The sequence below is a fragment of the Canis aureus genome, chromosome 27, assembly GCF_053574225.1.
Source record: "Canis aureus isolate CA01 chromosome 27, VMU_Caureus_v.1.0, whole genome shotgun sequence".
Lineage (NCBI taxonomy): Eukaryota > Metazoa > Chordata > Mammalia > Carnivora > Canidae > Canis > Canis aureus.
This window is the reverse complement of record NC_135637.1, coordinates 32,355,190-32,379,270: the sequence shown is the minus strand read 5'-3', so window position 1 is coordinate 32,379,270 and position 24,081 is coordinate 32,355,190. Positions and strand designations below refer to the sequence as shown.

Sequence of the window (24,081 nt, the reverse complement as noted above, 5' to 3'; positions counted from 1 at the left end):
TCTCCCTGTGGGTATGAAATCTCTAAATATGACACATCCATGTACAGAGGCAACAGAATAATATTTTCTTACACTCTGATATGTGTGAGGGAGGAGCATGCACACTACATCATCTATGACATAGTTGAAAGTTGATTACATTGCAAAAGGAGGAAAACAAATCAGAGCTTGCCTTTTTCCTGCATGCATAAGGGAGCTCAGACCAAATCTGCCCAGGAAGAAATTATCTTTTGGAAAGCAAATGATACAATGGTGTGAATTCTTGAAGCACAAGAGACTCCTCTAAGGCAGGTCTTTCTTTCTTTCTTTTTAAAAAATATTTATTTATTTATTTATTTATTTATTTATTTATTTATTTATTTATTCATTCATGAGAGACACACGGAGAGAAATAGAGGAAGAGACACAGGCAGAGGGAGAAGCAGGCTCCATGCAGGGATCCTGATGTGGGACTCGATCTAGGGTCTCCAGGATCATGCCCTGGGCTGAAGGCAGCACTAAACCACTGAGTCACCAGGGCTGCCCAAGGCAGGTCTTTCAAAGACAACTATGATATGAAGTCAAGCCCTCACACTGTGTCATGCAGTGGCCATGCCAACACCTACGAACTTGTTCAGTGATTCTCTTGCAAAATATGACAAGCAGAGAGATGGCAGCAATGGGTGGGGTCAGGTAACTCATAACTGCATGCGTGTATTCAAACAGTTGTTCACTGTACTCTGTTTGTATAACAGGGACCCACATGATGGTGACAGCAAGTAATATTATAACAAAAACCTGTAAATTAAACCAATAGTCAAAGACAATTTAATGAGCTTTCCTCTCCTGTCAATAAAAATATCTATCTATTAAAAATAAATGGACACTGAGTGTCCATTTGCCTGTTACTAGATCATGGATAGATTTTCACATTTGGAGTGTTAATTTCTTCAGGGTAACACATTTTAAGATAGTTCAGACAGGTTAGTAAGCACATGATTTTGAGAATTGCAACTGGTTCATAAACTCATTTAAATTTTGCTGAAAATTTTATGAAACTGAGTTGAGGCTCCAAATGTTCATTGCTTTTTCTAAGTAAAAGTTTTAAAATGTGTTCATATATAAAATTACACTAAATCAAATATCATCCCAAAGATGAATAAATCTTAGCTCTTAGTCAACAAGGGCTTAAACATTATTATTCAGAGTGAATGACTCTAAGTTACAAAGGACTAATTCCTTGATAGTCAAAGAAGATACAAGATGTGAATACCCACCCAAGCAATGACAGGATAGTTTGCCTGGGACTAACCCTCCCACAGATAACAATGATAAATTGTGGGTCAAATACAAAGCAATAACACTGAAGGGAGCCAAAAGTAGGCAAAAATAGGAGAGGATTTAATCCTTGAAAGGATACAACCATACTGGGTGCTATCTATATTACCCAGCTTTTTTCCTGAGGGCTCTCCCTAGCCTGCATGGTGTGGGTGGCTAGAAGTTAAGCAGAGAGCCTCACCCTTACTAGGCTGAGGTGTCAGAAGATGGAGGTTGGGGATTCAGAGTGGTTGAGAATGTTGGGGAGAAATTCTAGAAAGGAGGGAGCCACAGAGCAAGGAGATCCAATCTGTGTATAAACTTCCCTTATGCCTTTGGCTGATCCCTGGACTATTCATGTGTGGAAGAATCTCCAAATAATCTACCAACAAGCACCTGCTGGAAAGCAGAAAAAGTTGAGCAAAGACTTCAGTGGCTGCCTACAGTGGGAAAGATAGAAATTGGGAGTTTGAATCTCATTGAATTAGAGGGCCTAACTTAGGCTTTTCCCTGAAACTTCTAAAGAGCCTGCCTTAGAAATAGAGACTAAATCCCAAGACTAAGAATTTGCCATAAAACTAAGTGAGACAGAAACTGACCCACCCTAATAAAGTATAAAACCAGGACTCTACGAGTTTAAGGTGATCAACTGGTAATTTACCTGCATGCTTGTATACTTTAGGAGACCACGATCAGAATCTCTACAATGTATTATTCATAATATTCAGTATACAATAAAATTTACTAGGCACAGGAATAAGAAAATATGACCTTCAGTCAAGAAAAAAAAAAGTAATCAATAGGAATGGATCCCACAATGTATCAGATATTAAGATCACCAGACAAGGAGTTCAAAGCAGCTATTATAGCTATGTTCAAGGACTTAAAGGAAATGAAGGTTGTGAATGAATAGATGGGAAATCATGACAGAAAACTGGAAACTATAAAAACTTTAAAAAAGAACCAAAATAAAAATTTTAGAACTGAAATTCTAGGGATCCCTGGGTGGCGCAGCGGTTTGGCGCCTGCCTTTGGCCCAGGGCGCGATCCTGGAGACCCGGGATCGAATCCCACGTCAGGCTCCCGGTGCATGGAGCCTGCTTCTCCCTCTGCCTGTGTCTCTGCCTCTCTCTCTCTCTCTGTGACTATCATAAATAAATAAAAAAATTAAAAAAAAAAAAAAAGAACTGAAATTCTAGTTCAGTATAAGACATGAAAAATTCACTGGTTGGCTTTAATGAATTGGAAATGGTATAAGGGCCAATAATCCCAAAGGCAGACTGATAGAAATCTAAACTGAAGAACACAGGGAAAAATTTAAAACAAATTTTTATTTTTATTTATTTATTTTTTAAAGATTTTATTTATTTATTCACAAGAGACACACACACACAGAGAGAGAGAGAGGCAGAGACACAGGCAGAGGGAGAAGCAGGGAGAAAACAAATTTTTAATAGAGTTCTCTAACTTTTATTTTATTAAGATTTTATTTATTTGAGGGAGAGAGTGTGCACATGAGTTGGGGAGAAAGGCAGAGGGAGAGAATGTCAAGCAAACTCCACTCTGAGCACAGAGCCTGATATGGGGCTCAAGCCCATGATCCTGAGATCATGGCCTGAGCTGAAACCAAGAGTTGGACACTTAACCAATTGAGCCTCTCAGGTGTTCCCAAATTTTAAAAATGTAAAGCAAATACACCTCAATGATCTGTGAGACAATGTAGAAAGGACTAATCTGTGTGTAAATAAAGTCAAGAAGAGGAGAGATGGAGTGGAAAAATATACAAAGAAATAATGATAAAAAATTTCTCCTGATTTGGTGAAAGCCATTAATTTACAGATTTGGAAGCGCAACAAAACCAAATCAGAATAAACATAAACACATGCACACATACCCTTAAGCACATTATAACAAAACTGGTGAAAACCAAAAATGAAGAGAAAATCTTGAAAGCCATAGGAAAAAAGACATTACATACCAAGAGCAGCACTATGAGCTATGGCTGACTTTTTTCTTATAAGAAATAAGAAGACAGAAGAGAATGAAAGAGCATCTTTAAAGTGGTGGGAAAAAACACTGTCAACCCAGAATTTTGTATCCAGCAAAAAATCCTTCAAAAAATAAAAACAAAATAAAAACATCTTCCAATAACCAAAAACTGAGAGAATTAGTCACCAGCAGACCTGCATTATAAGACGTGCTGAAGAAAATTCTTCAGAGTGAAGGGAAATAACACATATTGAAAACTCCATCCTAAAGGTTGGAATGATGAGCACCAAAAAGATAAAACATGGGTAAATATAAAATGCTATATGTATATTTTTTATTTTAATTTATTTTAAAGGCAATTGCTTATAGCAAAAATTATATTGCTATCACTGTATTATGCACCAATGTATAAAATATATGGCAACCATAACACAAAAAATGGAAGGGGAAAAATGACATATACTGTTCTAAGATATTTACATTTTACATAAAATGATACAGTATTAGCTTTAAGTAGACTAAGATAGATTAATAATGCTGATTATAATGCCTAGAGAAACCAAAAGAAATTAAAATGGAATATTAAAAACTATTTCCAATCATATTAATGATAATATTAAATGCAGATGGACTTAATTTTCAAAAGGCAGAGATTGTCAGATTAGATAAAAAAATTAAGATCCAACTACATGGGACTCACTTTAAATATATTTAAAGGTTAAAAGTAAAAGATGTTACAAACACTAAGCATTAAAAATCCAGGATGGGCTATATTAATAACAGAGTGAGCCTCAAGACAAAGAATATCATTAGAGACAAAAAGGTACATTTCATAATGATGAAAGCATTAATTCCTCAGTAAACCATAACAAGCATAAATGTGCAAACACCTAATATGAGAATTTCAATATGTATGAAGCAAAAATACAGAAACAATTGCAGCAAAGGAGAAATAGACAACTACACAATCATAACTGAAGAGTTTAATACCCCTTGCTCATTATAGAATATACTGAGTGTATGTATGTGTATGTGTGTGTGTATATATATAAAGCTATATATACAATATATAACAGAAATACCAGACAAAAATTAAGAAATGTCAACAAATTTCAAAAGATTAAAATGTAATATAGAGTGTATTCTTAGATCACAATGTAAATAACTTAGAAATCAACAATAAAAAAGCAAAATACCAAAAACTTGGAAATCCAACAGCAAAATTCTAAATAATCCATGAATAGAGTAAAAACATCATAAGCAAATTAGAAAATATTTTGAACTGAATGAAAATGAAAACACAATATATCAAAATTTCTAGGATGCAGCTAAGGCAGGCCTTTGAGGGAAATTTATAACTTTAAAAGGTAATCATAAAAAATAAGGCTTTAAGGCAATGATCTGAATTTCCACTTTAAGATGGAAAAAAAGAAAAGTAGAGTAAATTCAGAAGGAAAAGAAAAGATGAGAAAGAAAAACAGAAATCAATGGAGGAAAACAGACAAAAATCAAAAGAATAACAATTCAAAAAGTTGGTTCTTTGGAAAGATTATTAAAATTGACAACCCCCTAGGCAAGTTTGATCAAATAAAGATAACCCTCCACACACTAATTATTGATATCAAGAATTAGAGATGGATCATTATTGCAGATATTGAAAGGATAATGAAAGTATGGGAGATGAACAGAGCCATCATAGTGAAGATGCTTCTGGACATCCTGCTCATTAAGTATACCAGCAAAAACAAGCTAGGCAAATAACCTGCACCAAGATCAGGACTGAAATACACTAATGGGGTGATTTAGCTTGACAAGTCTGATTACCAGATATCCAATCTGGCAAGATGGCTTCTCCCAAGAGCATGCCAAAAGATGCATGGATGATGGCAAAATCCTGAACGGTATTGACATTACAGAATATACAAGTCAAAAGTCATAAATCAGATGTTGGAGTTTGTATTCTGATGTGTGCCCACAATTCTAGATGATGTAAAAATTTATTTAAACCATGTTAAAAAAGGTACAGGTTTTTTTTTTTTTTTAAGATTTTATTTATTTATTCATGAGAGACACAGAGAGAGGCAGAGACACAGGCAGAGGGAGAAGCAGGATCCATGCAGGGATCCCGATGTGGGACTTGATCCCAGGACTCCAGGATCATGCCCTGGGCGGAAGGCAGGTGCTAAACCGCTGAGCCAGCCAGGTGTCCCCAGGGTTTTTTTCTTTCTTTTTTTGTATATTTTTGTATTGAAGTTCGATTTGCCAACATATAGCATATCATCCAGTGCTCATCCCATCAAGTGCCCCCCTCAATACCCCCGTCAGTGCCCGTCTCCCAGTCACCCCAACCCCCCGCCCACCTCCCCTTCCACCACCCTTTGTTTGTTTCCCAGAGTTAGGAGTCTCTCATGTTCTGTCTCCCTCTCTGATATTTACCACTCATTTTCCCTCCATTACCTTATAATCCCTTTCACTAGTGTTTATCCTACCCATATGAATGAAACCATATAATGTTTGTCCTTCTCTGACTGACTTACTTCATTCAGCATAATACCTTCCAGGTCCATCCACGTTGAAGCAAATGGTGGGTATTTGTCATTTCTAATGGCCAAGGAATATTCCATTGTATACATAGACCACAGCTTCTTTATTTTTATTTTTTTTTAAATTTATTTTTTATTTTTTATTTTTTATGATAGCCACACAGAAAGAGAGAGAGAAAGAGAGGCAGAGACATAGGCAGAGGGAGAAGCAGGCTCCATGTGCACCGGGAGCCCGATGTGGGATTCGATCCCGGGTCTCCAGGATCGCGCCCTGGGCCAAAGGCAGGCGCCAAACCGCTGCGCCACCCAGGGATCCCCCACAGCTTCTTTATCCATTCATCTTTCGATGGACACCAAGGCTCCTTCCACAGTTTGGCTATTGTGGACATTGCTGCTAGAAACATCGGAGTGCAGATGTTCCAGAGTTTCATTGCATCTGTATCTTTGGGGTTAATCCCCAGCAGTGCAATTGCTGCGTCACAGGGAAGATCTATCTTTAACTCTTTGAGGAACCTCCACACAGTTTTCCAGAGTGGCTGCACCAGTTCACATTCCCACCAACAGTGCAAGAGGGTTCCCTTTTCTCCACATCCTCTCCAACATTTGTTGTTTCCTGTCTTGTTAATTTTCACCATTCTCACTGCTGTGAGGTGGTATCTCATTGTGGTTTTGATTTGTAAGGAAAGGTACAGTTGATACAAATGACATGTGATTGGCAATCCAGTGTCATCCTGACCACTTATTATTATTATTTTTTAATTATTTATTTGACAGAGCACACATAATCAGGGGAAGTGGTAGACAGAGTCAGAGAAAGAGGGAGAAGGAGGCTTCCCGTTGAGCAGGGAGCCCAATATGGGGCTTGATCTCAGGACTCCGGGATCATGACCTGAGCTGAAGGCAGATGCTTAACCTACTGAACCACTCAGGTGCCCCCCATTTTTTTCTTATAAAAGCTTTATTGTTTGGGAGACCTGGGTGGTTCAGTAGGTTAAGTGGCTGACTCTTGATTTTGGCTCAGGTTATGATCTCAGGGTCATGGGATTGAGCCCTGCATCTGGCTCCCTGTTTGGCAGGGAGTCTGCCTGAGATTTTTTTTTTCTCTACCCCTCCTCCACTCACATGTGTTCTCTCTTTCTTAAATAAATAAATAAATAAATACATCTCTTTTTAAAAAGCTTTATTGTTTTATCTTTCACAATCTGATATACAACAGAAACAGATTTTGTGAGGTAAGAATCAACATTCTTCTTTCCATAAATAGCCAAATCACCCAGGACCATTTATTGAAAACCCTTCTCACTTTTCCTACTGTATTACACTGAAATCTTTGCCATAAATAATGTGACTGTATACCTGTGGGCCTTCTGTATTCTGTATTTTGTTTCATTGATTTGCCTATATTTGTGCCAAAAAACCATGCTGTCTAATTAGTGTCACTTTACAGTAGATATTGGCATCTCTTAACTTAAATTCTCCAGCTTGGCTCATCTTGAAGAATTGCTTTGGCTTTTCTTTTTTGGTGAAGAGCACCAGAAAGAGTAAATATGTGGGAAATACGAATGTAGATTAGCTTTTGAAAACATTAATAAGAAAAAAAACTCTCTGGGATTTATAACATATGGAAGCAAAGCATAGCAACAAGAATAGCAGAGGCTAAATGGAGCTTAAATATTTGCAGGTTCTAGAGTTATCTGGGATATGGTAAAAGATAAAACTTGTACTAGACTATGATATATCAAGGGTGAGAGTAATCTGATCTCTAGACTAAGCAGTAAAAAAATAGCTCAAGAATGTTTAACTGACAACTTGTTTAAAAGAAAATATGGAATAACTCCAGTTTTATTGAGATATAATTGACATATCAGTCTTGATATGAGTCTTAAATTCACTTTTAACTCTTAACAGTTTGTCTATAAAGTATTTTATGATAATTTTATTTCTATCCTCAGGCCATTTGTCTCCTTTTCTTACCTTTTGTGTAGCATAGCACCTCCAGCACAATGCTGAATAAAAGTGGTTATAGTGGACATATGTGTCTAGTTCCTAAACTCAGAGAAAAAGTTTTTCAGATGTAAACATTAGGTATAATATGCGCTATAGGTTTTTCAATATATAAGAGCCAGTGTAGGGCAGCCCTGGTGGCTCCGCGGTTTAGCGTCACCTTCAGGCCAGAGGGGGAGAGGGGGATCCTTCAGGCCACGTTGGGCTCCCTGCATGGACCCTGCTCCTCCCTTTGCTTGTGTCTCTGCCTTTCTTTCTCTGTGTGTGTCTCTCATGAATAAATAAATAGAATCTTTTATTTTTATTATTTTTATTATTTTTAAGATTTTATTTATTTATTCATGAGAGACACACACACACGGAGAGAGAGAGAGAGAGAGGCAGAGACACAGGCAGAGGAAGAAGCAGGCTCCATGCAGGGAGCCTGATGTGGGACTCGATCCTGGGTCTCCAGAATCACGCCCTGGCCTGAAGGCGGGCACTAAACCTCTAAGCCACCCAGGGATTCCCCAATAAATAAAATCTTAAAAAAAAAAAAAAAAGAACCAGTGTAAAGGAATTCTTTTAAATATTCTAAGAATTTTTTTTAAATAAAAGAGGTATTAAACATTCTAAATTATAAATTCATCTATTGTGATGAGTATATGATTTTCTCATGTTTTCAGTTTGTGGTCAAGTACATTGATTGATTTTTGAATAAAAAAAACCAACTATTGCATTCCTGGAATAAACCACAGATAGTCAAGGTGTATTTTTCTTTTTCTATGTTGCTGGACCTGCTAATATTTTGTTAAAAATTTCTGCATCTATGTTTCAATTGCTATGATATGCATTTTACCACATTTTCTTTAAGCTTTCCTCAGTCTTATTTATTATTTATTTATTTATTTATTTATTTAAGATTTTATTTATTTATTCATGAGAGACACGCAGAGAGAGGTGGAGACACAGGCAGAAGGAGAAGCAGGCTCCATGCAGGGATCCTGATGTGGGACTTGATCCCAGAACTCCAGGATCACACCCCGAGCCAAAGGCAGATGCTCAACCACTGAGTCACCCAGGCATCCCCCTCAGTCTTATTTTAAAGATGTTTCTCTTCAATGAAATTTCAGGATATAAAATCAACATACAGTAGCATACAAAATCACTGGTGTTTCTATACCCTAAGTATGAGTTACCTGAAAAAGAAATAAAGGAAATAATCTCAATTACAATAGCATCAAAACCAACAAAATACTCAGGAATAAATTTAAGAAAGGAGGTGAAAGATTTCTACACTGAAAACTGTAAGACATTGATGAGAGAAATTGAAGAAGACACAAATAAACAGAAAGATATTTTGTGTTCATGGACTAGACAAATTAATATTGTTAAAATGTCCATACTACCCAAAGCCATCTATAGATTCAATGCACTCCTTATCAAGATCCCAATAGCAAAAACAAAACAAAACAAAAAAAATCCCAATAGCATTTTTTATAGACATAGAGAAAATAATCCTCAAATTTGTTTGGAATGATAAAAGATCCTGAATAGCCAAAGCAATTCTGAGAAAGAAGAACAAAGCTGGAGGTATCACACTTTTTTAAAAAAAAATGTATTTATTTTTTATTGGTGTTCAATTTGCCAACATATAGAATAACACCCAGTGCTCATCCCATCAAGTGCCCCACTCAGTGCCCATCACCCAGTCACCCCCAACCCCTGCCCACCTTCCTTTCTAACACCCCTAGTTCATTTCCCAGAGTTAGGAGTCTCTCATGTTCTGTCTCCCTCTCTGATATTTCCCACTTATTTTTTTCTCCTTTCCCCTTCTATTCCCTTTCACTATTATTTATATTCCCCAAATGAATGAGACCATATGTTTGTCCTTCTCCGATTGACTTATTTCACTCAGCATAATACCTTCCAGTTCCATCCACGTCGAAGCAAATGGTGGTATTTGTCGTTTCTAATGGCTGAGGAATATTCCATTGTATACATAGACCACAGCTTCTTTATCCATTCATCTTTCGATGGACACCAAGGCTCCTTCCACAGTTTGGCTATTGTAGACATTGCTGCTATAAACATCGGGGTGCAGGTGTCCAGGCGTTTCATTGCATCTGTATCTTTGGGTTAAATCCCCAGCAGGGTATCACACTTCTTGATTTCAAACTGTATCGCAAAGCTATAGTAATTAAAACAGTAGGCACTGGCATAAAAGCAAGTGCATATAAAAAAAAATAAAATAAAATAAAAAAAAAATAAAAAAAAGCAAGTGCATAAAATAATAGAACAGAATTGAAAGCCCAGAAATAAACTATGCATATATGATCAACTAATATCAGACAAAGGAGTCAACAATTCTCAATAAAGAAAAGACAATCTCTTCAAAAAACAGTTGTGGGAAAATAGGATATTCACATGCAAAAGAATGAAACTAGACTCCTCTGTTATACCACTCACAAAACTTAAAGACTCAAAATGGGTTAAAGACTTAAAACAAGTCCTGAAACTTTAAAACTCTTAGAATAAAGCATAGGGAATAAGCTCCTTGACATGGGTCTTGGCAATGGTTTTTTGGACATGACTCCAAAATCTCAAGCAACAAAAGCAAAAATAAACAAGAGGGACTATGTCAAGCTAAAAAGCTCTGTGCAACAAAAGAACAACAAAATGAAAAGGCAACCACAGAATGGGGGAAAATATTTGCAAACCACAAGTCTGATAAGGGGATAATATCCAAAATATATAAGGAATTCATATACAACTTAAAAGCAAAACAAAACAAAATGCCAAATAATCCAATTAAAAACTAGGCAAAAGACCTGAATAGACATTTTTCCAAAGAAGTTACTCAAATGGCCCATAGATATACGAAACAGTGCTCAACGTCACTAATAGTCAGGAAAATGCACATTAAAACCACAGTGGGCTATCATCTGATACTTGTTAAGGATAGCTATTACCAAAAAGCCAAGAGATAACAAATATTAAGTATTATGAGGATGTAGAGGAATGGGATCCCTTGTATACTGTTGGTGGGAATGTAAATTTTTGCAGCCATTATGCAAAAACAGTATGGAAGTTCCTCAAAAAATTAAAAATAGAATTAGCATAATATAGTAATACCACATATGGGTATATACGTAAAGGAAAAAAATTACTGTTAGGAAAGTATATCTGTGCACCCAGGTTCATTGCACCATTACTTACAATAGCCAAGCCATGGAAACAATCTTAAGTGTCCACTGACAGATGTTTGGATAAAGAAGCTGGTACATATATACAGTGGAATATTATTCATCCCCCAAAAAGAAATAAATTCTGCCATTTGTGACAACATACAGGGACCCTGAGGGCATTATGCTAAGTGAAATCAGACAGAGGAAGACAAATACCATATGATTTCACTTACGTGTGGAATCTAAAATCACAAACTCCTAGAAATGGACAGCAGATTGGAGGCTGCCAGAGGTGAAGCACGTATGGAAGAGCTGGACAAAGGAGGTTAAACGATAAAGCTTCCGGTTATAAGGAAAATAACTTCTGAGGATGTCATGTACAGCATGGTGATTATAGTTAACAACACTATTGTATATTTGAAACTTGCTAAGACGTTTAAAAAATTTTCATCACCAGAAAAAAATTTGTAACTATGTGTGGTGATGCATATTAACTAAACGTATTGTGGTGATCACTTCACAATATATGCATATACCAAAGTATTATGTTATACACTTTAAACTTAATCCAGTATATGTCAATTATATCTCAACAGAACTGGAGTTATTCCATATTTCCTTTAAGCAAGTTGTCAGTTAAACATTATTGAACTATTCTTTTTTTTTTTTTTTTGAACTATTCTTTTACTGCTTAGTCTAGAGATCAGATTGCACTCACCCTTGATATGTCATAGTCTGGTACAAGTTTTATCTTTTACCATATCTCAAATAACTCTAGAACCTGCAAATATTTAAGCTCCATTTAGCCTCTGCTCATTTTCTCTGCTATTCTTGTTGCTATGCTTTGCTTCCATATGTTATAAATCCCAGAGAGTTTTTTTCTTATTAATGTTTTCAACAGCTAATCTACATTTGTATTTCCCCACATATTTACTCTTTCTGGTGCTCCTCATTCTTCTTTGAAGTTCAGTTCTTTTATCTGGGTTATTTTCCTTTAGCTGGAAGAACTTCCTCTGGTGTTTCTTATGCTGAAAATCTAATGTAACAAATTCTCTCAACTTGTGTTTACCTGAAAATATATTACTTCACTTTCATTTTGGAGAATATTTTTGATGAGTATTGGATTCTAGGTTGGCAGGGTTTTCTCCCCCTAGCACTTGAAGATGTCAATCCATTGTCTTCTGGGTTTTACAGTTTCTGTTGGAAATTCTATCAGTTTCTTTGATGCTCTCTTGAGAGTAATGTGATTTATTTTCCTCTGGCTGCTCTACAGATTTTCTCTTTATCTTCAATTTTTATCAGTTTCGCTACAATGTAGTCCAGTAGTTTCCTTTGTATTTATCCTACTTATAATTTGTGGAACTTCTTGAATCTCTGGCCAACTATCCTTCAGTCTTGGAAAATTCTTGGCCATTATCTTTTCAAAATTGCTTCTACCCAAATTGTTCTTCTCTTTCTGTGATTCCAATGACATATATATTATTCTTCTGATTGCACACCACGTATATCTTCTTTTTGTGTGTGTGTTTCAGTTTTGCTATTGTCACTCGATCCAGTGCCAATCCATTAATCATGTCACCTGCTATATCCAATCAGTTGTTAGCCCATCCATTGAGTTATTAATTTCAGATATTTATTTTTCAATTCTAGAAAAGCCTTTTTAACTTATATGAATTCTAATTTTCTGGTGAAATTCTCAAGGTTTTCATCTGTTTTGTACATATTTGTATTTTCTTGTTTATGTTAATCATGGTTATTTTAAAGTCCTAGATAACTAACTTCACCTGTTGGTCTTCTTATATATATTATTAGTATAAACATAGTGGTAAGTGAGGACATTCTTGCCTCTTCCATTCTAGTTCCTTCACTAGGTATAATGTTGTCTTTTAGGGTAAAATAGACATGTTTTATCACATTGAAATTTACCAAATACTTTCATCATTTAGAGAACAGATACACATATTTTTACTCTTCTGATCTAATAATATGGGGCATTATAATTCTAGATTTCCTAATATTGAACCATCTTGTATTTCTGGAAAAAAGTCCCAGTTGGTAATGAGATATCATTCTTTTAACATTCTTCTAATATATTGTTGGATCTGTGTCTAATATTTTATTTACAATTTTTGCATTGGTATTTAAAAGTAAGATTAGTCTTTAGTTCTAAATTTTTTATGCTATATTTATTAGGTTTGGGTACATAAATTTCTTGAGTTCCATAAAATGAATTTAAGCCTTCCTTTTTTTCTATGTCATAACAATTTAAATAAAACTAGTATCTATTGCTTAAAATTTCTCAGAAAACTGGTTTTATTTTTATTTTATTTTTTTATTTTTATTTTATTTTTTAAAACTGGTTTTAAACTATGGAATGCAGGACGCCTGGGTGGCTTGGCGGCTGAACATCTGCTTTCACTCAGGGCATGGTCCTGGGGTCCTGGGATTAAGTCTCACATCGGGCTCCCTGCATGGAGCCTGCTTCTCCCTCTGCCTGTGTCTCTGCCTCTCTCTCTGTGTCTCTCATGAATAAATAAATAAAATCCTAAAAAAAAACAACTATGGAATGCTAATCACATTTAAAAGAAAAATCAAGTGCAGGGGCTAAAGATAAAATAAATGAACAACATGCAACCTGATGTGAGATAAAAGAAATATGTTAGACATAATGTAGGTGAAGTTAAACATGTGTGGTTTGTGGGCAGCCAATGTAAAATCCCATGGAATAAAGATGAGAACCATGTTTTATACCTATGCATTCCCTACCCTGTGCTTATCATGGTGCCATGTGGTATCATGGTTAACAGCATGGCCCTGACATGGACACATTCTTTTACTTATATTATGAGATCTCAGGTGGATTTCCTTTTCTGAGCCACTTCCCCCACATTGGTACAAATGAGAAAAAGAACAGTAAAACTTACCTTTACAGTTGTCACGAGGACTAAATGAGACAATGAAATAATTATGTAAATTTCCATGCAAGGACTATTTTGGGGGATACATTAAACTATGCTAGATTTTTTTTTAGTCATTGTGATTATAACTTTTTTTTTTTTCCCAAATGAAAACATGTTTCTTTGTGGTTATAAAAACAATACATCTTCATCACAAAACTGCAGCAAAAAGGTACAACTATACTGTATTTAAACTATATTTAAAACTAAACTGTATTTAAACTATACTGTATATAGAATTATCTATATACAGTATGATAACCTAAATGTTTCATATAATCACTTCTGGTGGGCATTGTTTTCTTTGACAGCAGTAACTAGAATGGTTAGAAGAGTCTTTCACCTTCCTGTTACCATGAGATCCTTTCAGTGGCCATAGGCCGAATCTGGTTATAGATGTCCATTGTGAACAGGGCACTGGCACAGTTGAAAATAGAAGTCAGGGAGGACATGAGAGAGGCCCATAGTGCGGACAGCATCAAGCCTCGTATGCCTGGAAGAGAAGGGATATTTCCAGGACTGCCAGCTCTCTGGCCATGCCAGGAGATGCCTTAGGCCTCCCAAGGCACTTTTCTGCATACCACATTTTCTCCTACAAAACATTCAAATTTTATTTGGAGTGGCATTCTAAGATAGGTTAAAGCATTACATTTGTCTTCCTTTGTGATGAGACTTACTAGTTTCTTCCTGTATCTTTATGTCATAGGAGAGCTAACATCTTTTTTTTCTTAATATTTTATTTATTTATTCATGAGAGACACAGACAGAGGCAGAGACAAAGGCAGAGGGAGAAGCAGGCTCCATGCAGGGAGCCCGACGTAGGACCTGATCCTGGGACTCCAGGATCACGCTCTGGGCCAAAGGCAGGCACCAAACCGCTGAGCCACCCAGGCACCCCAGAGAGCTAACATCTCTTGAGTTAATTTGTACCAGTCTATTTCCTTGGGCATCGTTAGCCTATAGGATCCTCCTACAGCCCTGTGAGATGGACACCACTGCTGTCCCACTTGTACAGATAAGAAGTCAGAAGCTCAGAGAAGGTTTGGAATGGAGGCGAGGGATGTGATTCCTTGTGCCTCAGTGTCCTCGTCTGTCAAGTGGGCATAAAAGTACCTACCACACAGGACTGTTATTAAGTTAAATTAAGCAGATGGGTTAACATAATGCCTAACAGAGAGCAAGCACTCCTGAAGTGTGAACTATAAACATAACAGTCTAGTATTTTCACCTGAAAGACTGCCTTACTGCAGGGACTTTGTTCCACAGAGACATTTCTATGTATTGATGGGAGAGCCTGAAGGTAACCGGAGCCTGAGCTGGAGGCCCACCTCAGCAAGACTCCTACTGTATTCAGTACACTAGTTGGCCAGGCAAAGGCTAGTATCCTTGCATCTACTTCCCTTCAGGTGCCCTGCAGCCTACCCTCATTTGAAGCCCTGGGTGCTCTAGGTCAGACTCAGCTGCAGAACCTGGACAACTTCCTTCCTGAACTGTGGGAATGGTCAGGATTTCCCTTGGTCAGATTCCATCGCTCTTGGATTTTATGGAATTGTCTCAACTTTGATCTCCAAAGCTCCCATTGATCTTGAGCTAATATAGTACCATTAAAAAATGGTACTATTTTTTTGGCCCTTTTTCAGGGATTTGGGGAAATGGCTGAGGCGAAAGCCATCTCCCTCTTGGTGAACTGCCCACCTCCCTGGCCCTGCACTGGACATGAGCTCTTTGAGAGCAGGACTGGGTTTTGCTCATTTCCGCACTCTCATGGCTTAGGGCGATGCTGGCATAGAGTGGAGCCCTCCTGTGGAATGAATGAGCAAAGGCACCAGCTAAGCCATGGAAGCGAACAATGCAAATCATGGGCACAGGCTGTGCCTCTGAGAGGGTGTGTACTTTGTATAACTGTGTGAGAAATGAAGAGGAGAAATGAAATGAAGAGTGTGTGAGAAATGAAGAGAGAGGAGGCCTGGCTCCTTCCCTCGGGGCAAGCAAGGCTCCCTCTATCTCACTAATATACCCCCCACTTCACTGCCAACATTTCTACTCAGAAAGATGGGCTGCCTGGTAGATAAGCCACCTTATCTTTGCTACTAACCATCCACTTAAAGACTGAAGGCACAGCCTCCAATGGGGTCACAGATCGTGGGGTTTCTATGGCAGGTTTACCTCTTACTTCTGGGCAGCAGCTCTACATCAGCACTGGGTGGGCGATGGAGCTGCAGCCAGTTCTGATGCCACAATAGTTCTTACATATTGAAGGTACAACACATGCCACTTTATCTGTAAGAGAGATAACAGTCACACCAATGTGTCCGCCTCAGAGTTCTAAAATCTGAGTTGAGGGAAAGGGGAGCAAATTAGGTAACACTGTGTGGATGTCAGATTCTTGATCTACTGGTGACTGTTCTAATTCATGATCCTACACACTCCTCAGGAGCTTGGGGCTGGGAATTAGGCACCTAGGAGACAGATGAATCAGTGTTTCTACCATTTACTGCTTGACCTCCAAGCACATCAGTGTGACCTAGACAAGCCTTCCAGGGACCGCCACTAGGTGTCAGGAAAGCAGACAGATTATTCATCCCCACATACTAATGTATGAGCAGTTCATAACCTTACTTGCTTTAGCCCTCATGGGGGTGTTATTTCAGAGCATTTGGGAAGAAATTCTGGACAAAGGGATGTAAAGGGAATGAATGTGATATGTCCTTCAGTAGCTACCATCTGAGGAAAAAAAACCAAAACAACAAATCAACTTAGATGACAAAGAAGCAGGATATTGCCCCAGTTTATCGGCAAAGCAAGCTATTTGATTGGGGACAGCTCTCTAGCTTAAGCACTGGTTACCAAACATCTTGAGACTAAAAACTTGGGGGGCAGCTGCATCCATTTATATCTTCCCACTCTCCTTGCCTCCTGCTTTGGGTAACAGAACCTCCATGACACTCAGGGTAGTATAGGAAGGACCCAGGAGCCAGGCCTGGCTGTTCTGGAAATTCCTTCTCCTTGGCCACAATGACTGGTCCCTATCACTCAACTGAGTTCACTAAGACACATCTGGGATTTTTACTGGAACTATTGGGGAAGGAAACATTTTGTGGGAGTTGTTGAGCTGGTGGGCTAGAGGCCTGGTGCTGCTGGCAACCACTTTGCTACCAGATGGCTTGAGGGTAACACTAACTCCAAAGGAAGAGGAGCTAAAAAGGTTCATGTTCTTCATGTTCCATCAAGAACCCCAAATAATACAGTGGTATACATGGAAGACCAGATTTTGAGAATCACACCTTAGTAGTTGGCAGTGTCTGGCCCCTAGCTCTGGCCAGAGGAGAGACCCAGAATCCAGGGCCAAGAGCATTTGGGTTACTGGAAAGGCATACTCTTCCAGGAACACGGAGAGGTGCCAAGCTTCTATGATAAATGGCTTCCTGGCTTTATGCACCTGGCATGTGCAAATGGATATGTGAGTCTGGCCACTTCTGAGAGCTAGAGACAAGTGGTTCAAGGTTCTTCTAACCCCAAGGGCTCTTTACTAGTATGCTCCATCAAATCTATTTACCCCTTGGTCAGAATGCTGGAGAAAGTCTGGGTTCTTGAAGCTGCTCTAGCTGGAGGGAGAGGCCATTCTGTACTCTTTCTTCCTCTCCCTTAGCTGCTTCCTCTCTAGAGTCCAAGATATATGTGATTCTGCTGCGTCTTCTTCCTCAGTGAGCAAGGTGATCATGCTGTGGAGTGGGATGGGGCGGAGAGGCAAGTCTGCAAAGCCCAGGGCACTCTGGGGTCCTAGAGAGCACAGTGACATATTTCCTAACCTATGAGGAGGCATCGCCTATGAGACCCCCAAACGCCACCTGCAGCCAAAGACCAAATCTGGGAACGCTGAAGCAAAGCCTTTCTCTCTGTTAAAGCTGGAGGGGAATTAGGATTAAAAAAAGAGGCATGTTGGGGCAGCCTGGGTGGCTCAGTGGTTTGGTGTCACCTTCAGCCCAGGGCGTGATCCTGGAGTCCCAGGATCAAGTCCCACGTCGGGCTCCCTGCATGGAGCCTGCTTCTCCCTCTGCCTGTGTCTCTGCCTCTCTCTCTCTCTCTCTCTGTGTGTGTGTTTCTTATGAATGAATAAATAAATAAAATCTTTTTTTTTTAAAGAGGCACGTCTTGGGGCAGACTGAAAGGTGAATAAGGCTTAGAGATATCTCCTACACTTGTCACTTAGCAATAAAAAGTGTTTTAGATTCTGCTTGGCCTTGTCAAAGTTCAGCAGCAGAAGACTCCCGTGGAAGCCACCTGCTTTGTTCCAGTGGCTGCACCTAGGAGAAAAAGTGCTCCATGTAGGTTCTTTTTTTTTTTTTTTTCCATGTAGGTTCTATGAATAAACAAACCTGGTACCCTGAGAGACAGCACAGCTAGTAAAACTAGGTTGAAATAGGAATGAGATATGTCCACAGAGCTATCTATGATAGCTCATTAAGGGAAACAGAGATTTCTTTTTTTTTTAATAATAAATTTATTTTTTATTGGTGTTCTATTTGCCAACATACAGAATAACACCCAGTGCTCATCCTGTCAAGTGCCCCCCTCAGTGCCTGTCACCCATTCACCCCCAACCCTGCCCTCCTCCCCTTCCACCACCCCTAGTTCATTTCCCAGAGTTAGGAGTCTTCATGTTCTGTCTCCCTTTCTGATATTTCCTACCCATTTCTTCTCCCTTCCCTTTTATTCCCTTTCACTATTATTTATATTCCCCAAATGAATGAGACCATATAATGTTTGTCCTTCTCCAATTGACTTATTTCACTCAGCATAATACCCTCCAGGTCCATCCACGTTGAAGCAAATGGTGGGTATTTGTCATTTCTAATGGCTGAGTAATATTCCATTGTATACATAAACCACATCTTCTTTATCCATCATCTTTCGATGGACACCGAGGCTCCTTCCACAGTTTGGCTACTGTGGACATTGCTGCTAGAAACATCGGGGTGCAGGTGTCCTGGCGGAAACAGAGATTTCTAATAGCATTTAATGGAAAGAGCATGGGCCTGAGTCAGACCCACTTTGGGGGTTTACATCAAGCTTCCCCTCTGACAATCCTCTTCTGTTCACGAGGGCTACAGGTCTGAGTGAGCAGGGACAACAGCTGTCAGGTCTCCAGCACAGCACCTGGCACACAGGCATGTGTGCCATGATTATGTCCACAACTCAAGGGGAGCAAATAAGCCTTCCCGTGGATCATGTGTCCAAGCCCTGGTGGAGGCTGGGCTCTGGGTGTATAGAACCCTGGTTGGCTCTTCCCTAGCTGAGCTTTTCTCATGGGATTTCTCTCTTGCCACCAATGTCCATGGTCCCTGCCAGACTTTTGTTTGACTGCACCCTTAATCTGAACCCCTTAGCTCCCTAGAAAGCAATCTGGGACATCTCAACACCCCCCAGTACTCTCCAGGTCTCTAAGAAAAGAGAAGGCGATCCGTGTGAACACATCAGCATTAAGGGTTTACCGGGGAAAAAGACTTGGCTGATCATTCCCGGCATCACTATGCTGAACATGGGCAGCAGCTTCAGGTACCTGCAGAGGACACAGCCGCCTTTCACGTGAGACATGTTCTTCCCCGCCAGGCATCGCTGGACAAAAATCTGCCGAGGAAACACAGATGGGTGAGGTGGGGGTGATGGCTCTATTGGAGTCTATCCAGCCTGGGTCGTCTCAGCACAGCAGACAGGACAATTGTGACCCTGTTGTGGCAGCAGGATGTGCCCTCTGGTGGGTTTTCTGCTGAGCTGCTCGCCCCAATCATCCAGGCATCTCCAGGGCATCCAGGGCCAGAGGAAGTGCATGTGACCAATGAGCATGTTTTGCTCGGCGCACAGTTGCCTGAGGGGACAGGAATGGTGTGTGTGACCTTGGCCTCATTGTTAGCACTGCACGCCAATTATGGAGGCACAGTGCTTACAAGCTGTCCCCTGGCAAGGACAAGCCTCCCGCCTGGAGGCCACAGACTGCCCCTGCCAGGCAGAAAGAAGAGGGCCCTTGTGACATCAATTAAAGCAAAGGTGGGTTCCTGGCACCAAAAGAGTTTTCAGAACAGGGGCCAATTTCATTCATCTAAATTGAAATGAAATAGTAGAGAACTTTCAAATGCAAAATCTCCTAGGAGATGTTTCACAACCCGTTTCATGGTGCTCCTGCCGTAAGAAGCGGTGTGCACTCAGGCCGAACAGAGCAGTACAGCTGGCAGGTGGAGAAGCATTTAAGAAAACAAACAAAGCTATGGTCTAGTGCATCACAACAATGCAGTTTTATGTATGTACTAAAAGTATGTTTCTGAAGAACATTTAGATAATGGGGAAAATGCTCACAGTGTGATGGTAACTAAGAGGCATACAGGATACAATAGCAGCATATATACTGTGAGTCTACACCAAGAAAAAAGTGCACAGGAATAAACCAACATGGTAATAGTGATTCATGCTGGCATGATAAAATTAACAGGCAGGACGATCATTTTCCTCTTTAGGTTTTCTTTCTTTTCCAAATGCATCATTTTAATAATAAGAGGAGGAATTCCAAAGCTGTCCTCCTCAAGCAACAGGTCCTGCTTCTCGAGAGATTAGCAACTGTCACCCAGTTGCTAACCTCTCAGTGTACATGGGCTCCTGCAGAGCAGGTGGGGGTGGGCAGCCACGCTGCATTTCCTGGCCTTTGGTTAGCCCTATGCACAGAAGAGACAGTCTCTCAAGGGAGGGGATGAACGATGATGGCAAGGGCAGAAATTGGACTCTCATTCTGAGGGAAGGGTGATCATAAAAGCCACGTAGAAATCCCATGTAGAAAGCCCTAAGCATTTTTGTATGTTGTCATATATTACAAAGTGGGGCAAGGAGAGGATTATTGTTTCAAAATGGCAGGGGGCCAAAGTCAACAATTTTCCATCAGTTTGTTTGCCTCTTTTAATTAACAATTTTTCTTTAGTCATTTTCTTTACCAGTTAGTAGTTTTATATTCTACTTCTGTGGGTTTATTTTAAAGATTTATTTATTTATTTATGTGAGAGAGGGGAAGGGGAGGGGCAGAGAGAGAGGGAGAGGGAGAAAATCTCAAGCAGACTCCACACCGAGCATGGAGCCTGACAAGAGGCTCCATCTCACCACCCTGAGATTGTGACCTGAGCTGAAATCAAGAGTCAGATGATTAACCAACTGAGCCACCCAGGAGCCCCACTACTTCTATGCTTTTAATCATGGCCCTTCAATTTTTTTTAAAGATTTATTTATTTATTCATAACAGACACCGAGAGAGGTAGATACACAGGCAGAGGGAGTAGCAGACTCCTTGCAGGGTGCCTGATGTGGAATTCGATCCCGGATCCTGGGATCATGCTCTGACCCAAAGGCAGAAGCCCAACTGCTGAGCCACCCAGGTGTCCCTCTAATATGTTCTATAGAACAAGTAAAATAGATTTCAGCTTCCTTCTTACACAGAAGAGAGAAATTGGTTCTTTCTTAGCCATAGTTTAGAAAGGGATGTGTCATGTGTCATCAGTGGTGACACTATCTAAATTTTTGAGATTGTTGTCATATGTGGGACAGACTCTTTACTGAGCTTCTGTCAGCATGTGATAATATCCATAATCTGGGCATTTTGGGTTTTCTTTGTGAACTGATTAAATTTTAGTACTCTGAAGTGAGGTCAGTCATTAACTAGTTTTTCAATATAAAGAGTTTTGTAAAGAGTTTTCCATTGTCTTGATTTCATGAGAAACCAGTGAGAAACTCTTTGTATTCTTCAAGATGTTTAAGATTTGCTTCTCTTTCTTCTTTTTTTGGCCCTTCAAATTTTGACAAAGATACAACTTCAAGGCTAAAGTAAATCAGCATCCCCACCCTTCTGAATAGTTTTGAGTCCATGGACAGATTTAACTCCAAACAGAGGTCCAATATTTTAGTTTTGTCCTGTTTTTCACTTCTTGTATTTGTAATTGTTATTCTTCAACCAATTTGCTCATGTATCTGTTAATATCTTTGCTAACTATTCCTTCTTGCTCATGAGTATTTCCTTTTTCTTTATGTACCTCTTTCAGTCCTTCTTTAGGGAAGGTTATGTCTTGATTTTGCCCTTGGTCATGAATAATACCTTAGCTGGGCATGTACTTTATTTTTTCATTTATTATTTTTTTTTCAAATTTAGTTTTCCAACAAATAGTGTAACAATCGGTGCTCATCTCCTCACATGCTCTCCTTAATAGGCATGTACTTTAGAGGTGACATTTTCCTCAATGACTCAAAATTTTACTCCTCTATCTTTGGATTACATTGTTGGAACTGAGAAGTCTGTTGTTGGTATAACTGTCTTCTTTTAGCAGGAAACAACAAATGTTGGACAGGATGTGGAGAAAGGGGAACCCTCTTGCACTGTTGGTGGGAATGGGAACTGGTGCAGCCACTCTGGAAAACTGTGTGGAGGTTCCTCAAAGAGTTAAAAATAGATCTGCCCTATGACCCAGCAATTGCACTGCTGGGGATTTAACCCAAAGATACAGTTACAGTGAAACACCGGGACACCTGCACCCCGATGTTTATAGCAGCAATGTCCACAATAGCCAAACTGTGGAAGGAGCCTCGGTGTCCTTTGAAAGATGAATGGATAAAGAAGACGTGGTCTATGTATACAATGGAATATTACTCAGCCATTAGAAACGACAAATACCCACCATTTGCTTCAACATGGATGGACCTGGAGGGTATTATGCTGAGTGAAATAAGTCAATTGGAGAAGGACAAACATTATATGGTCTCATTCATTTGGGGAATATAAAAAATAGTAAAAGGGAATAAAGGAGAAAGGAGAAAAAATGAGTGGGAAATATCAGAAAGGGAGACAGAACATGAGAGACTCCTAACTCTGGGAAGCGAACAAGGGGTGGTAGAAAGGGAGGTGGGTGGGGGGTGGGGGTGACTGGGTGACGGGTACTGAGGGGAGCACTTGGTGAGATGAGCACTGGGTGTTATTCTATATGTTGGCAAATTGAACTCCAATAAAATAAAATAAATATAAAAAATAATAATAAAAAATAAAAATATGTTAAAAAAAAACCCAGAACTGTCTTCTTTTATTGGTAGTCTTTCCTCTTAGGTGCCTTTCAAAGTCTTCTCCTTGTCTTTGATATTCTGAACTTTCATTTTTTTTCTTTGTGTGGATTTGTAAGTTATTTCTGCTTGAGATTCACCATGATTCTAGAATCTGATGCTTCCTGTCTTTCAGCAACTGTAAGAATTCTCAGCCATTTTCTCTTAAAAGAGTGCTTCTCTCTCCTTTCCTTCTGGAACTCTAATGAAGTATATTTTAATCCTGATTCTCTCTTCCATGTCACTTGGTTTCTCTTTCACATTTTCCAGTTTTGTGCTTTCAATTTCTTCAGTTCTCACTTCATATCACTATTTTTTCCTTCAGCTGTATTTAATCTGCTATTTTTTAAAGTTTGTTTGTTTGTTTGTTTTATTTATTTAAGTAACCTCTACACATGCAACATGAGGTTCAAACTCACAACCCTGAGATCAGGAGTTGTATGCTCCTCCAACCGAGTCAGTCAGGTGCCCCTTTAATCTGCTATTTTAAGTTACTAAGTTTCACGTTTCAATGAGCATATTTTTCACTTTCAGAGGTTTGAGTTTTCAAATCTGATTATTTTTGATAGAATGGTGTTAAGGTTTTCAGTTCCATTTTTAGTTCTTTAAACACGCTTTATTTTTTGTATTTGGCATCTAATACCTTGATTTTCTGAAGTTTAGGGGGTACTAATTCTGCTCTTTCTTGCTCAAGGTGGTTTGATGCTTTTATGCTTTCCATTTTGGCTAAGGGGCTCATGTTGAACAGGCATTTATGGGAATCCTGCAAGATCTAAGTCAAGGGTGCAACCCTCCAGGGAGAATCTGCCATTACTCCTGCGAGGTCAGTGTGTAGCAAATTTTGGATGAGTATATGTTCATTTCTTCCCACAAGTTTTCCCTGATCATACAGGGAATTAAGTTAAATTAAAATTTTAAATTAAAAACCTCAAATGTAGACTCCTAACTCTGGGAAACGAACTAGGGGTGGTGGAAGGGGAGGTGGGTGGAGGGTGAGGGTGACTGGGT

The 24,081-nt window shown here is 39.2% G+C and overlaps 1 pseudogene; it reads right to left on the bottom strand.

Moving 5' to 3' along the window:
- LOC144299439 (sodium/glucose cotransporter 1-like) overlaps window positions 1–24,081 on the bottom strand; it is an 88,790-nt pseudogene that overhangs the window by 5,296 nt on the left and 59,413 nt on the right.